Source organism: Somniosus microcephalus, chromosome 12 (assembly GCF_052327205.1).
Source record: "Somniosus microcephalus isolate GS21.2 chromosome 12, FLI_Smic_1.0, whole genome shotgun sequence".
NCBI classification, from domain to species: Eukaryota; Metazoa; Chordata; class Chondrichthyes; order Squaliformes; family Somniosidae; genus Somniosus; species Somniosus microcephalus.
In genome coordinates, this window is record NC_140998.1 from 193,360,620 (window position 1) to 193,374,368 (window position 13,749).

The window sequence follows — 13,749 nt, forward strand, 5'->3', positions numbered from 1 at the left end:
TACAATTCTCCTCCTTGTTTCCAAATCCCTCCATGGCCTTGCCACTCCCTATCTCTGTAATCTCTTTCAGCCCCTGATGCGCTATCAATAACTCAAAAGACTGAGATTAAGCGAGTAATTAACAGGCTTTTATTAACAAGAGAATGAAGGTGTGCCTCGAGTGGTCGACCGGTCCAGAATACAAAGGGGCTGTGGAGCAGTCACCTTTATACCTGGATTCGTGGGAGGAGTCAGCCGAGGCATGTACAGGCATGTACACAGTGGAATACAAACAGTGGTTTACCACAGCCCCACAACCCTCCCGAGAGATCTGTGCTCCTCTAATTCTGGCCTCTTGAGTATCCCCGATTTTAACCACTCAACTATTGGTAGCCGTGCCTTCAGCTGCCTAGGCCCTAAACTCTGGAATTCCCCCCCTAAATCTCTCTGGCTCTCTACCACTCTTCCCTCCTTTAAGATGCTCCTTAAAACCTACTTTTTTGACCAAGCTTTTGGTCATCTGCCCTAATATGCTCTTATATGGCTCGGTGTCCAATTTTGTTTTATAACGCTCCTGTGGAGTGCCTTGGGACGTTTTATTATGTGAAAGGCACTATATAAATACAAGTTGGTATTGAGATATTTTTGAGCCTTTCTAAAGCCTTTCAGAATTTTGTCTCCCTATTGTGACATTTACCTTGAATTGTCCTGTTCCTTTAAAATTCATTTGCATGCAGTTTTCTGCTTCCTAGAATGCTCCATGCACCTGCCCAAAATCTGCATTTGAATCTGTGAATAATTATGCAAATGTGGATCTATGAAACTTGAGTGCTATTAGCACAATCCCAGTCTGGCACCATTAGTACCAATTCCTAACCATTTAAAACTGATTTAGATCAGTAGGCCCTATGTCCCTGCACTCATGAAATGAAAGCTGGAAATTAATTGTTGATTTTATCTTTTGTTTCTAGCAGTAGTGGTGTTTAGAATTATATTTTTGTAAGTACAACCATCACAATCACAAAGTGACATCATAAATCAGATTTTCTTGGGTGACAAAATTGAAAAAGCACTAATTGAAGCATGTTGTGTTTGGAAACATACAAGAAGTATTATGAAGAGAATATATCACGTAGCCGACCATTTGATGTAATTCTGTCACTACCTTCACACTGACTTTTTCACTAATCAACTAGAAGAATTTTGTTCCCATAAAGTAACAGCTACAATAAGCTTCACTTGTGAAGTTATTCATTGTATTGCATGGTGAGCTATGACTTGTCCTCTCTTTATGATACATTTTAAGTTAGGGTCAGTCTTTATTACCTTCTTGAGGAGCCAATGGGCCCTATTTTCCGATTGGAGGCTTCCCGCGTGCGGAAGCCTCCAATCTGGAAAAAATCTATGCACTTACCTGAGGGCTCCCGAGGTTTGTATAGTTCCGATGCTGGGCCTCTCGAACTCCAAGTGTGCAGGGCCCACGTATCCCAGGGGTGCATGTGGTTCGCAAGTGTCCCTGGGATCACGTGGGCCATGGGGAGACAATCAAAGAAGGGAATCTCCCTTCATACACTTGACAGATAGACCTGTCAAATATATGAATGGAGATCACCCCAAAAACACTTCAAAACATTAAATACATTTTTTTTAAAGCACATTTTTAAAATTAATTGAAATTACAATAAATTAAATATTTTAAACAAATAATTAAAGTTTTTTACAGGGCTAAAAATAAATTTAACTTTTTTTTAAAGTATTTTTAAATGATAAATCACTGAAATTTAAAAAAAAAAAAATGTAATCTCTTACCCTGGTAAAATGAGGCCTTACGCCTGCTTTTACCAGGCGTAAGAATTCTAAAGGTTATCTGCGGGCAGAGGGGCTCCAGAAAACTATTTGCCCGCAGAGGCCCTTCTCCAGGGCAGGCGTCCGATCTGTCGAGAGCAGTCTGCATGCCTGAAACAGGCATTTCCGATGTCCCTACGGGTGGGTATACAGCGTGTACCCACCTGTAGGGATCGGAATGTCTGGGCCAATGTTTTTAGAATTATGCTTTTGGGATTTTCTCGCTGACCTATAACAGTTCTGAAGGAGAAAATGGAATGCAGGAATGGCAATGTTAGCTTGTATGACAGTCTTTTGAAATTTAATTACACATTTGATGCCAATCAAGAGTAAAGGCTATCTTGTTTTTCAGATACTGGAAGTTAATGGACAAAACTTTAAGAATATTCAGCTACCTAAAGCCTTGGAAATTCTTAGGAACAACATTCATTTGTCTATCACTGTGAAAACAAACTTGTTTGGTAGGTTTTTATATACAGCTATAATTTCATAGATGCAATTTACATGATCAGTTTTTTTAAATATACATTATTTTCACAGTAGCTGCATTTCTTAAGACCAGCAAAGATATATGGTTGACTGAAATAATGATGCAGTGGTGTGAAGTGATATTCTGTGCTATTGCAGATATTGTAAATTAAAGAAGTATTTATTTTCTGCCTCGTTTCCTGGTCTCTCTGAGGCTCAGTGGATAACCAGTCCCCTTCAGTTGTTGCTCTAGAAGACCCAGTTAAGATTTTTTTGTCCAATCTTCCTTCCCTGTGGTTTAGCCTGTGTTTGGCTGTTGAATAATTTTAATATTTAGCAACTGTTTATACATCAGTTGTACCCTGATACCAAAGCTTTGTTTAGTAGTGATTGTAGTGCATCCAAAAAGCCTCCGCACAGTCGCACTTCGGTTGCTGTGTTTGCAGTGCATTGATAAGGAACGGCCTCAGGGATTGTTCAGCAATGTCTGGACTGGATGCTGCATTAATGTAGCACATAATCATTCCACTTCTAGGACCAGGATTAAAATCCACGCTGGACTGGCGGACTGAGTCGTTACTGCTGAATGTAAGGGGCCTACACAAAATGAATTTAGGCCATCTTGATCCAGTTCCAAGAAGTCTATACCACAGAAAAACCCATCATTCACACCCTGTTGGTTCATCTTTTTGTATTCATTCTCAGGATGTGGGCGTCGCTGGAAAGGCCAACATTTATTGCCCATCTAATTGTCCTTGAGCCACCTTGAACCGCTGCAGTCCATGTGGTGAAGGTGTTCCCACAGGGCTGTTGAGGAGGGAGTTCCAGGATTTTGATCCAGCGACGGTGAAGGAATGATGATATATTTCCAAGTCAGGATGTGACTTGGAGGGGGTGGTGTTCCCATGCGTCTGCTGCCCTTGTCCTGCTAGATGCTAGATGGCACGGGTTTGGGAGCTGCTGTCGAAGAAGCCGTGGCGAGTTGCTGCTGTGCATCTTGTAGATGGTACACACTGTAGCCTGGTAGTGCTGGTGGTGGGGGGAGTGAATGTTTAACGTGGTGGATGGGGTGCCAATCAAGCAGGCTGCTTTGTCCTGGATGGTGTCGAGCTTCTTGAGTGTGGTTGCCGCTGCACTCACCCAGGCAAGTGGAGAGTATTCCATCAGATTCCTGACTTATGCCTTGTAGGTGGTGGAAAGGCTTTGGGTCGTCACGGGGTGAGTCACTTGCCGCAGAATACCCAGCCTCTGACTCTTATGTTCATTAATAAATAGACATTCTTATTATGAACACAGCTAGCTTTTGCTAGACACTTTTATTGAGCCCATGTGGACTAGGTACAGTATCTGTAGAGGCTTCCATCTTGACTGTTGCCTTGTGGGTAGCCTAGTGCCTCATGGGTAATGTAGTCTTAATATATATACAGCTGGGTAGTGTAGTCTTATACATACAGCTATATACAGCTCTACACAGCTCTACGGCTCCACCTAGTGTCCACTATAGAATGACATGTTATTGATCATTACACTGACCTGCTCCTGTAGCCTCAGTATGTGGATGGTCCAGTTAAGTTTCTTTTCAAGGGGGATCCCCAAGTTGTTGATGGTGGGGAGATTTAACAATGGTAATGCCATTGAATGTCACAGGGTAGTGGTTAGACCATCTCTTATTGAAGATGGTCATTGCCTGGCACTTGTGTGGCATGAATGTTACTTGCCACTTATCAGCCCAAGCCTGGATATTGTCCAGGTATTGCTGGATGTGGCCACGGATTGCTTCAGTATCTGAGGAATTTCACTCATTATAGAAGGATAATGCATAAGAAGTTGTTGAATGCAGTGAGTGAGACCACCTGATTCATACTCCGTTTTCCATTCAATTATTATATTGTGCTTTGCACCAGAGCACGTGTAATAAATTGAGCTTCAAGTCTTTTCAGCTTCAATGTCAATGATGTGCATTGCACCTGTCAGCTACTGATTATACTGGCCATATAAATTCTATGTTTCTTGTATGAGTTCCGAATATAGCATTGTACAGATTTTCCCCCCTGAAATCTGTGTTGTAGCAGAAACCTCTTTGGTTATAAAATCAAAAAAATCATCAGTGATCAGAAAACTTCTTTGGTTAATTCAATTTTATGCCTTTTACACAGTATTTAAAGAACTTCTGTCCAGACTTGTAGAAGAGAAGAGAAATGGTTCTCCACACTTCCCTAAAATTGGTGACAAGAAAGGCAGCCGTTATTCCATTCCACATCTTGCTGAACAGGTGATTGGGTTCGATAAAGCAAATAAGAAGGCAAAGGCAAACACAGTGGCAGGACAGAACAAATTGAAGAAAAAACTGGACAAGACTCAAATCCGCATTCTTCCACAAAAACCTTACAAGTAAGTGGATGCTTTTGCTGTGAATTTCAGTGAAAATGACTGATTCATAAATGTTTTCATAAGCACTGTGTAATTTGCAATAAGTTGAGGCTACATAATGGCAACCGTAAAATACTCTGACTGTTCCACAAGTTAGCAAGACCTGATAATTGATAATTCATGAATGACTAAGGTCTTTCTCTGGTGAAATAAATAGGTTATTAGTAAGGTTGAGATGGTCCAGTGGAATTATTTCCAAATATTGATCTTTCAGCAATATATCAAGGAGTTAATAGAATCATGGAATTTGCAGCACAGAAAGTGGAAATTAGACCAATCATGCTAGCTTTTCACTGCAGCTGTCTGTCGATTTCACTGCCCTTTCCCCATATTCTTTTATATTTTCAAAACTTATTCAATTTGCTTTTAAATGACCTTATTGACTCTGCCATAATAGTCACTTGGGGTAAATTATTCCACATTGTAATAACCCGCTATGTGGCAAAAATGTCTTCTAACTTCCTCCTCTATTGAAATAATCCTATCCTTTCCTTGGCTCTAATATACTTCCTGTAGTGGGGTGTCCAAAACTGCACGCAATGTTCCAACTGTGGGCCTAACCAATCTCTTGTACAAATTTTACATTAGATAATCAGCAAATTCTGTATAAAGCTCAATATCCCTTTTGTCTTTTTATCGCCATTTTTCCCCATCGTTGGAGCTCTGTATATCTGCACTCCTAGATCTCTCTGTTCCTTCACTCTGTAAGAGGCTTACTGTTGGGGTATACTTGCTTTCACTTTTATTTCATAGAAATCATAGAAAGTTGCAGCATGGAAGGAGGCCATTTCGGCCCATCGTGTCCGTACTGGCCAACAAAGAGCTATCTAGCCTAACCACACTTCTCAGCTCTTGGTCCATAGCCCTGCAGGCTACAGCATCCCAAGTGCACATCCAAGTATTTTTAAATGTGGTTAGGGTTTCTGCCTCTACCAACCTTTCAGGCAGTGAGTTCCAGACCCCCAAAGCCGTCTGGGTGAAGAAATTTCCCCTTCACCCCCCTCTAAACCTTCCACCAATTACTTTAAATCTGTGCCCCCTGATTTTTGACCCCTCTGTTAAGGGAAATAGGTCCTTTCTATCCACTTTATCTAGGCCCCTCATAATTTTATACACCTCAATAAGGTCTCCCCTCTGCCTCCTCTGTTCCAAGGGAAACAAACCCAGCCTATCCAGTCTTTCCTCATAGCTAGATTCTCTACTCCCGGCAACATCCTTGTAAATCTCCTTTGTACCTTCTCTAGTGCAATCACATCTTTCCTGTAATGTGGTGACCAGAACTGCACGCTGTACTCTAGCTGAGACCTAACTAGTGTTTTATACAGTTGAAGCATAACCCTCCTGCTCTTGTATTCTATGTCACGGCTAATAAAGGCAAGCATTCCGTATGCCTTCTTAACCACCTTATCTACTTGTTCTGCTACCTTCAGGGATCTGTGGACATGCACTCCAAGGTCCTTTTGTTCCTCTACACTACTCAGTGTCCTACCGTTTAAATGTGTATTCCCTTTCCTTGTTAGCCCTCCCCAAATGCATTACCTCACACTTCTCCGGATTGAATTCCATTTGCCACTGTTCTGCCCACCTGACCAATTTATTGATATCTTCCTGCAGTCTACAGCTTCCTTCTTCAGTATCAACCACACAGCCTGTTGTGTATGTACCTTTAAGAGAATAACTGGTCTCAGACTGCAGTACCGGCAGTGACCACCCCTGTATAAAAGGCGCTAGAGAGCCTCTGTTGTTTGGTTTCGTTATTGACTTCCACCAGTAAAGATCTGTTTGTTTTCTCTCCTGCTAGTCCGTGTCTCAATCATTCACGGACTTAACACTGGCGACGAGTAAGAAACGTACTTACCTGCAACTCGGCAGCAGCTCCGACGACGTTGTTGAAGGTCGGAGCCAGAAGAAAAAAAAAATAGAGTCCATTGAAATTCGAGAAACGGGCGGCGACCGTCAATCACCGGGTTCAAAACTTGCAGGAGAGATTGTCCAGAGCCAGGCTGGGTTCCTCGGTCCGTGGTTTCCCAGCTAATCGGGCTGGTGGCAGGTAGTGCTCTGATCCTTCCTGGGCTGCGGCGGGCTGAAGCTCGATCGGGTGGCCTTTCAACGTGGCCGGGCAGCGAGTCGAGAAGCAAAGAGAGAGAGAGAGGGTGGAGCATACAGGGCGCGGCCGGTGTTTCGAAGCCGGGCACCGTTCGGACCTAAGAAGAGGGAGGGAAGTGTCCCAGAGGGTCCGCTCCACGACGGGAAAATAATAAAAGAAAAAGAATCAATATTTAACGCGCAGGAAACCGTGGAAAGCAGCGCTAACAACAGCGGGGAAGAAGGCAAAGCGCGGGAAGCACCATTTTAGATTTGCAAGATGCCGAAGACTGGCTGTATCACTGCTTTTGATAATACATTAGAGGACTGGACCACGTATGTGGAAAGAGTCGAGGTATATTTCGAGGCAAACGAAATAGCGGAGGGGAAAAAGGCATCGATATTGCTAAACTTAATGGGCGCTAGAACATACGGCCTATTGCGGGATCTGATTACTCCAGCCAAACCGAAGGCGAAGAGTTTTAACGAAATTGTTGCTGTTCTACAGGAACACTTAAACCGCTGTTGATAGCAGAAAGATTTAAATTCCACAGGAGAACTCAGCACAAAGATGAGAGCAATGCTGAGTATCTTACGGAACTACGCAAGCTGTCAAAGCACTGCCAGTTCGGAGCAGGACTGGCAGATACCCTACGGGACAAATTTGTCTGTGGACTCCTGAGTGAAGGAACACAGAAGAAGTTACTCGCAGAAAAAGAGCTGACGCTAGATAAGGCTTTCAGCGTGGCAGTATCGTATGAAGCAGCAGCCAGGGGAGCTGCAGAAATTCAACAAAAACCACAGGAATACAGCACCCACGAAATGACACGGGGATTTGCAAAATGTTATCGCTGCGGCAGAACTAACCATGACCAGAAGGACTGCTGGTCCAAAGACAAAATATGCAGACAATGCGGGAAGATTGGACACATTTCATGAGTTTGTAGGTCCGGGAAGAGGACCAGCAACAACAAAAAGGCTACTAAGGAACCGTACAAGAAAATACAAAAGATGACGGACAGTAGTTCCGAAGACCCGATGAGCGATAGTGAATCCGAGAACAGGAGATTAAGCTGTCTCAAACTTCACAATGTAATTGCAAAAGAGGATCACCGAACCATTTGGGTCACCCTCACGATAGCAGGGTCCCAAGTTAAAATGGAATTGGATACAGGATCAGCGCTAACCGCCATGAATCGACGAGACTACGAGCGGCTATTTTCACACATACCCTTGAGAGAGACATCCATCGTCTTGACGACGTATACAGGGCAAAAAGTATACCCCAGAGGAAAAATAAGGGTGCCTGTCGAATACAATGGCAAGAAAATACGGAAATTGTATCTCTACATACTGGCAAATGGTGGACCACCGTTATTGGGACGGGAATGGATCAGGAAGATAAACTTAGATTGGCATTCCATTCATGCAATGACGGTGGACGGTAAAAAAGATGAAGACGGCACTCCTGGACGATTGTCAACAATCTTAGCTAACGCCAAAGAGGTATTTCAACAAGAACTGGGCACGCTTAAAGGCGTAACCGCCTCGATAAAAATAGAAGAGAATGCAGTTCCCAAGTTTTTCAAAGCGAGACCGGTACCATATGCAATTCGCCCAGCTGTCGAGGCAGAGCTGGAGAATCTGGAGAAGGCGGGCGTGTTGTCTAAGGTCGACTGGAGCGAGTGGGCGACACCCATCATTCCTGTCATGAAGAAAACGTTAAGCAATAAGTCCGTAGAGCCAAGGAAGATTCGCATCTGTGGGGATTTCAAGGTGACGGTGAACCCTGTCCTTCGCACAGTACAATATCCTCTTCCAAGGATAGAAGACATCTTCGCCTCGCTGTCTGGAGGAAAGCGTTTTACAAAAGTTGACCTGGCACAAGCATATTTGCAGATGGAGGTTGAAGAGTCCTCTAGGAAGTATCTCACGATAAACACTCACAAAGATCTTTACCAGTATCATCGATTGGTATTCGGAGTAGCATCGGCTCCGGCGATATGGCAAAGAGCGATGGAACAAGTCCTGCAAGGGATTCCGGGGACTCAGTGTTACTTGGACGACATCCTTGTAACAGGTGAAGATGACAGTGAACACCTTAACAACCTAGAACAGGTGCTCACTAGACTACGGGAACATGGGCTGCGAGCCAACCGCCCCAAGTGCGAATTTTTAAAGAAACAGATATCGTATTGTGGCCACGTGATTGATGAAGAGGGGTTACATAAGTCCCCTGACAAAATTGAAGCGGTTGTTAAGGCCCCAGTGCCTGAAAATGTGTTGCAACTGAGGTCATTCCTCGGGTTGGTGAATTACTATCATAAGTTTTTGCCGAATTTGTCGACAATTCTGCACCCACTGAACGCCCTGCTACGAACGGGGGTAGCATGGAAATGGAGCGATGATTGTAAGCGTGCTTTTCGGAAGAGTAAGGACTTAATCACTTCAAAGGAAGTATTGGCTCACTACAACCCAGCACTGCCAATCAGGCTGGTGTGTGATGCGTCTTCCTACGGCATTGGGGCGGTACTGTCACATAAATTCCTTGATGGTTTGGAGAGGCCGATAGCTTTTGCGTCACACTCGTTAATTTCTGCTAAGCGTAACTACGCCCAGATTGACAGAGAGGCCCTCAGCCTAGTGTGGGGGGTGAAGAAGTTCAATCACTATCTGCACGGTCAAAAATTTACTCTACTAACCGATCATCAACCTCTTGTCTCCATTTTCAACCCTCAGAAGGGCGTACCGATAATGACAGCACAACGGCTGCAGAGGTGGTCCCTTTTCCTAGGGGCACACCAATATGACATCGAGTACAAAGGAACTAAGCAGCATGGAAATGCTGATGGATTGTCACGTCTACCGTTGCCAACGGTGGAAGAAGAAGACCTTGCAGTGGATCCAATGGAGTTATTCCACTCGACCATAGTCGAATGTCTTCCTGTGACGAATGCAAACATAGAAAAGGAAACACGGAATGACCCGACACTATCACGGGTCTATGATTTAACGGTGAAGGGATGGCCAGCACATGGCGAACAACTGCTGCCAGCATTCTCGCCGAGAAGAGAACAGCTGTCAGTGTGCAGAGGAACCTTGATGTGTGGATCCAGAGTAGTAATTCCACCTAAGTTGACGGATAGAGTGCTCAATGAGCTTCATGAGGGTCATCTGGGTGGGGTAAAAATGAAGAGCTTCGCCAGAGCGTTTGTGTGGTGGCCGGGAATCGATAGAGAAATCGAAGAGATGACCAAGAGCTGTGCAGGATGCCAGAAGGTCCAAAACGCCCCACCACAAGCTCCTCTGCACCCATGGGAGTGGCCCTCATCTCCATGGCAAAGGGTGCACATTGATTTTGCTGGTCCCTTCATGGACTCGATGTTTTTAATTGCGGTGGATGCACATTCAAAGTGGCCAGAGGTAATAAAAATGTCCTCAACCACCACGGAAAAAACTATCACAGTTTTACGAACCATATTCGCCAGGAATGGGCTGCCTGAACAGATTTGCTCTGACAATGGACCACAGTTTGTGTCTGAAGAGTTCCGGAGGTTCCTAAAGAACAATGGTGTTAAGCATTACACATCTGCCCCATATCATCCAGCCACTAATGGATTGGCCGAGAGGTTTGTCCAAACATTCAAGAAGGCTATCAAGGCAATGTGTAATGAAGAGATACCCCTACAACACAAGGTGGACAACTTCTTGTTTGCCTACCGGAATGCGACACATGCGGTTACCAACCAAACTCCAGCCATGATGTTCTTCAATCGAAGACTACGATGCCGCTTGGATTTGGTTAAGCCAAACGTCCGAAGAGATGTGGAGAACAGGCAGTTTCAGAATATGAATGAAAGGCCGACCAGGAGTTTTAAGATAGGGCAACCAGTTTTGGCCCGGGACTACCGCACTGAGAAATGGCAGCCAGGAACGATTTGTACACGACAAGGACCTCTCATGTATACCGTGGACATTGGGGAGAGCATTGTAAGACGCCATGCTGACCAGATTCTAGAGTCACTGGAAAACGTCAACTCCACACCACGACCTGATACACCTGGTAATGAAATCGACGTTCCAATTGCAGCTACCGCAGAATCGGTAATATTGGAAGCAGATGAACCAAACAACGACATTGATTCCGACTCAACATTGCCAGAAGAACCTGTTACCCCAAAGAGGCGTTATCCAGACAGAATCAGGAAGCCTCCTCAAAGACTGAACTTATAATTGCTTAAACTTAACCAATGTATCTAGCAACAGTAATTGTGATTGTAATTCGTTATCATTTAGTTGTTAAATGAATGTTATGTACTGTTTATCTAAAAGGGGAGGAATTGTTGTGTATGTACCTTTAAGAGAATAACTGGTCTCAGACTGCAGTACCGGCAGTGACCACCCCTGTATAAAAGGCGCTAGAGAGCCTCTGTTGTTTAGTTTCGTTATTGACTTCCACCAGTAAAGATCTGTTTGTTTTCTCCTGCTAGTCCATGTCTCAATCATTCACGGACTTAACACAGCCGATTTTAGCATCATCTGCAAACTTATTAATCATATCCCCTATATTCAAGTCTAGATCATTGATATATACCACAAAAAGCAAGGGACCTAGTACTGAGCCCTGTGGAACCCCACTGGAAACAGCCTTATAGTCACTAAAACACCCATCAGCCATTACCCTCTGCTTCCTGACTCTGAGCCAGTTTTGAATCCAACTTGACACTTTGCCCTGGATCCCATGGGCTTTTAACTTCGTGACCAGTCTGCCATGTGGAACCTTATCAAAAGCCTTGCTAAAGTCCATATACATTACATCAAATGCACTACCCTCATCTACCCTCCTTGTTACCTCCTCAAAAAATTCAATCAAATTTGTCAGACACGACCTTCCCTTAACAAATCTGTGCTGACTATCCTTGATTAATCTGTGTCTTTCTAAATGAAGATTTATCCTTTTAGCAACCTTTTATGTGGCACCTTATCAAGTGCCTTTTGGAAATCCAAATGTACTACAACCACTGGTTCCCCTTTATCTACCTTGTTAGTTACATTCTCAAAAAAATTTGTTAAACACAATATTGGGCTAGAAATTCGGTTGGTAGCGCCATCGATTAGCGCCTAAAGAGGCCGAAAAGTGGGGCGCTAACCAATTTCCGCCCGGGCGCAGTGAACCCAGCGCCTCTCCCCATATTGAGCTGACATTTAGTGCTGGCGCAAATTCTTAGCGCCCGCTCACGGACACAGGCAGATTATGATGTCATTTGAGTGTGCAACGCCTTTTGGGCGCCCCGGACCGGAAATTCAGTAGCGCCCCCCTCCGTACCGCCTGGCGCTAATAAGGACAGCTTACCTGGAGCCTTCCCCAGTCGCTCTCGGGCTGGAGGTGCGTTATTTAAAGGGGACTGGTGTGGTTTGAAAGCGCCAGCCTTTTTGGCTCACAACTTCCTCGAGAGTTACAGAGAGTTGCTGAGCTGCACACTGCGAGCCATTTCACCACTGAGCCAGCGCTGGCAGAGGAACTTCAGCCTTCTGACCATCACCTTGGTGTTGGTGAGCATTGACAACGGGAAAACTTCCTGTGTGCACTTAGTATGGGGGCTGCATTGGAGGGGAACGTCCTGCTGCTGAATCATCGGGGAAGGGCACAGAGAAACATGGAGAGAGGGGCCGGCATGGCCAGACGGAGGAGGGCCAACAGACATCGCCACACCAGACCGTACGCTGGCAGGGTTTTCCGACAGCAGTTTTCCTACATGGATATGTCGGAGGAGCAGTGTATCAGAAAGCTGTGCTTTACAAAGGAGGTGGTGACTGAGCTGTGCCAGCTGCTTCAGCCAGATCTGCAGCCTCAGATAAGGTGCAGGACATCTCTGTCGGTGGGTGAGAAGATGCCTGCTGCCCTGAACTTCTACGCGAGCGGCTCTTTTTAGGCTGCGCGTCAGAGGCTGATCAGAAGTCGCTTCTAGGCCCCTCTCACGGAATGCTTGCTGCCATTCCAAGAACAGGAATGGAACCGGTCTGATACCCCCAAGCCTGTGACGGGCAAGATGCATGTAAATAGCAGACATGGCCATTGTAAATGAAGAAAGTGTTTTATTACACAAAATGTGGTTCCTTCAAACATGAGAAAGCAATGGCAACAGGAAGCAAAACTAACACACTGACACATAACAGTTCTCGTACCCGGGAGACTGTCCAAAACATAAATCACATTCCGACCATCTTCCTTGGCCTTGATTCCTACTCAACAGACGCTTCATCAGCACCTTCTACTGTTTCCCCCTTGAGGGTGATCTGGGTCTCTTTCGAGACTGGCCCCTTCCCTCCCTGCAGCTCCTCCTTAATGCGACCCCAGTGGCTGCAGCAAGGCTTGAGGAGGCCTCCTCCCATCCTCGGGGTACAGAACAGCTCGCTGGCGCTCCACTGCGCCATCCAGAGCATCCAATGCCCCATCAGTGAAGCGCTCCGTCCTCTGCCTCACCCTTTCCATGTCTTGCTAGGCTGGTGCGCCACAGGTAGGCTCCCACCGATTTGAAGGCCTACAAGGCAGTGAGTGTGTCTGGTGATGCTAATTGACCTGCCCCTTTAAGAGCTGGCCGGCGCCAGTGTGTCTCGGGGAAAGTGATTATTGACAGCACCTGCGCTGCGCCCCGCCGCCGCAAAATTGGGTTGCGCCGCCGGGTTAGCGCCTTAAGAGTATCGTGCAGCGCCTGATTTAGCGCCGCAATCACCTTCAGGGGCGCTGCAACCCAATAAATTGCACCTGGCGCTAAACTTTGCGCTTCGCCAGGACTAGCGCCCCAAACGGGGCGATACTGAATTTCTAGCCCAATTTCCCTTTCATAAATCCGTGTTGACTCTGCCTAATCATATTATGATTTTCTAAATGCCTTGTTACTACTTCCTTAATAATGGATTCCAGCATTTTCCTGACGACTG

General features: G+C 45.3%; 1 long non-coding RNA gene across 1 annotated transcript in view; it reads left to right on the forward strand.

Moving 5' to 3' along the window:
* The first annotated feature begins 2,178 nt into the window (after nt 1-2,178).
* Nucleotides 2,179-13,749, forward strand: part of LOC147109826 (uncharacterized) — a 44,924-nt gene continuing 33,353 nt past the window's right edge. Inside the window, exons 1-2 of the long non-coding RNA XR_015080357.1 lie at nt 2,179-2,285; nt 4,449-4,683. This is a non-coding gene — a long non-coding RNA (uncharacterized LOC147109826). The remainder of the gene's footprint in view (nt 2,286-4,448; nt 4,684-13,749) is intronic.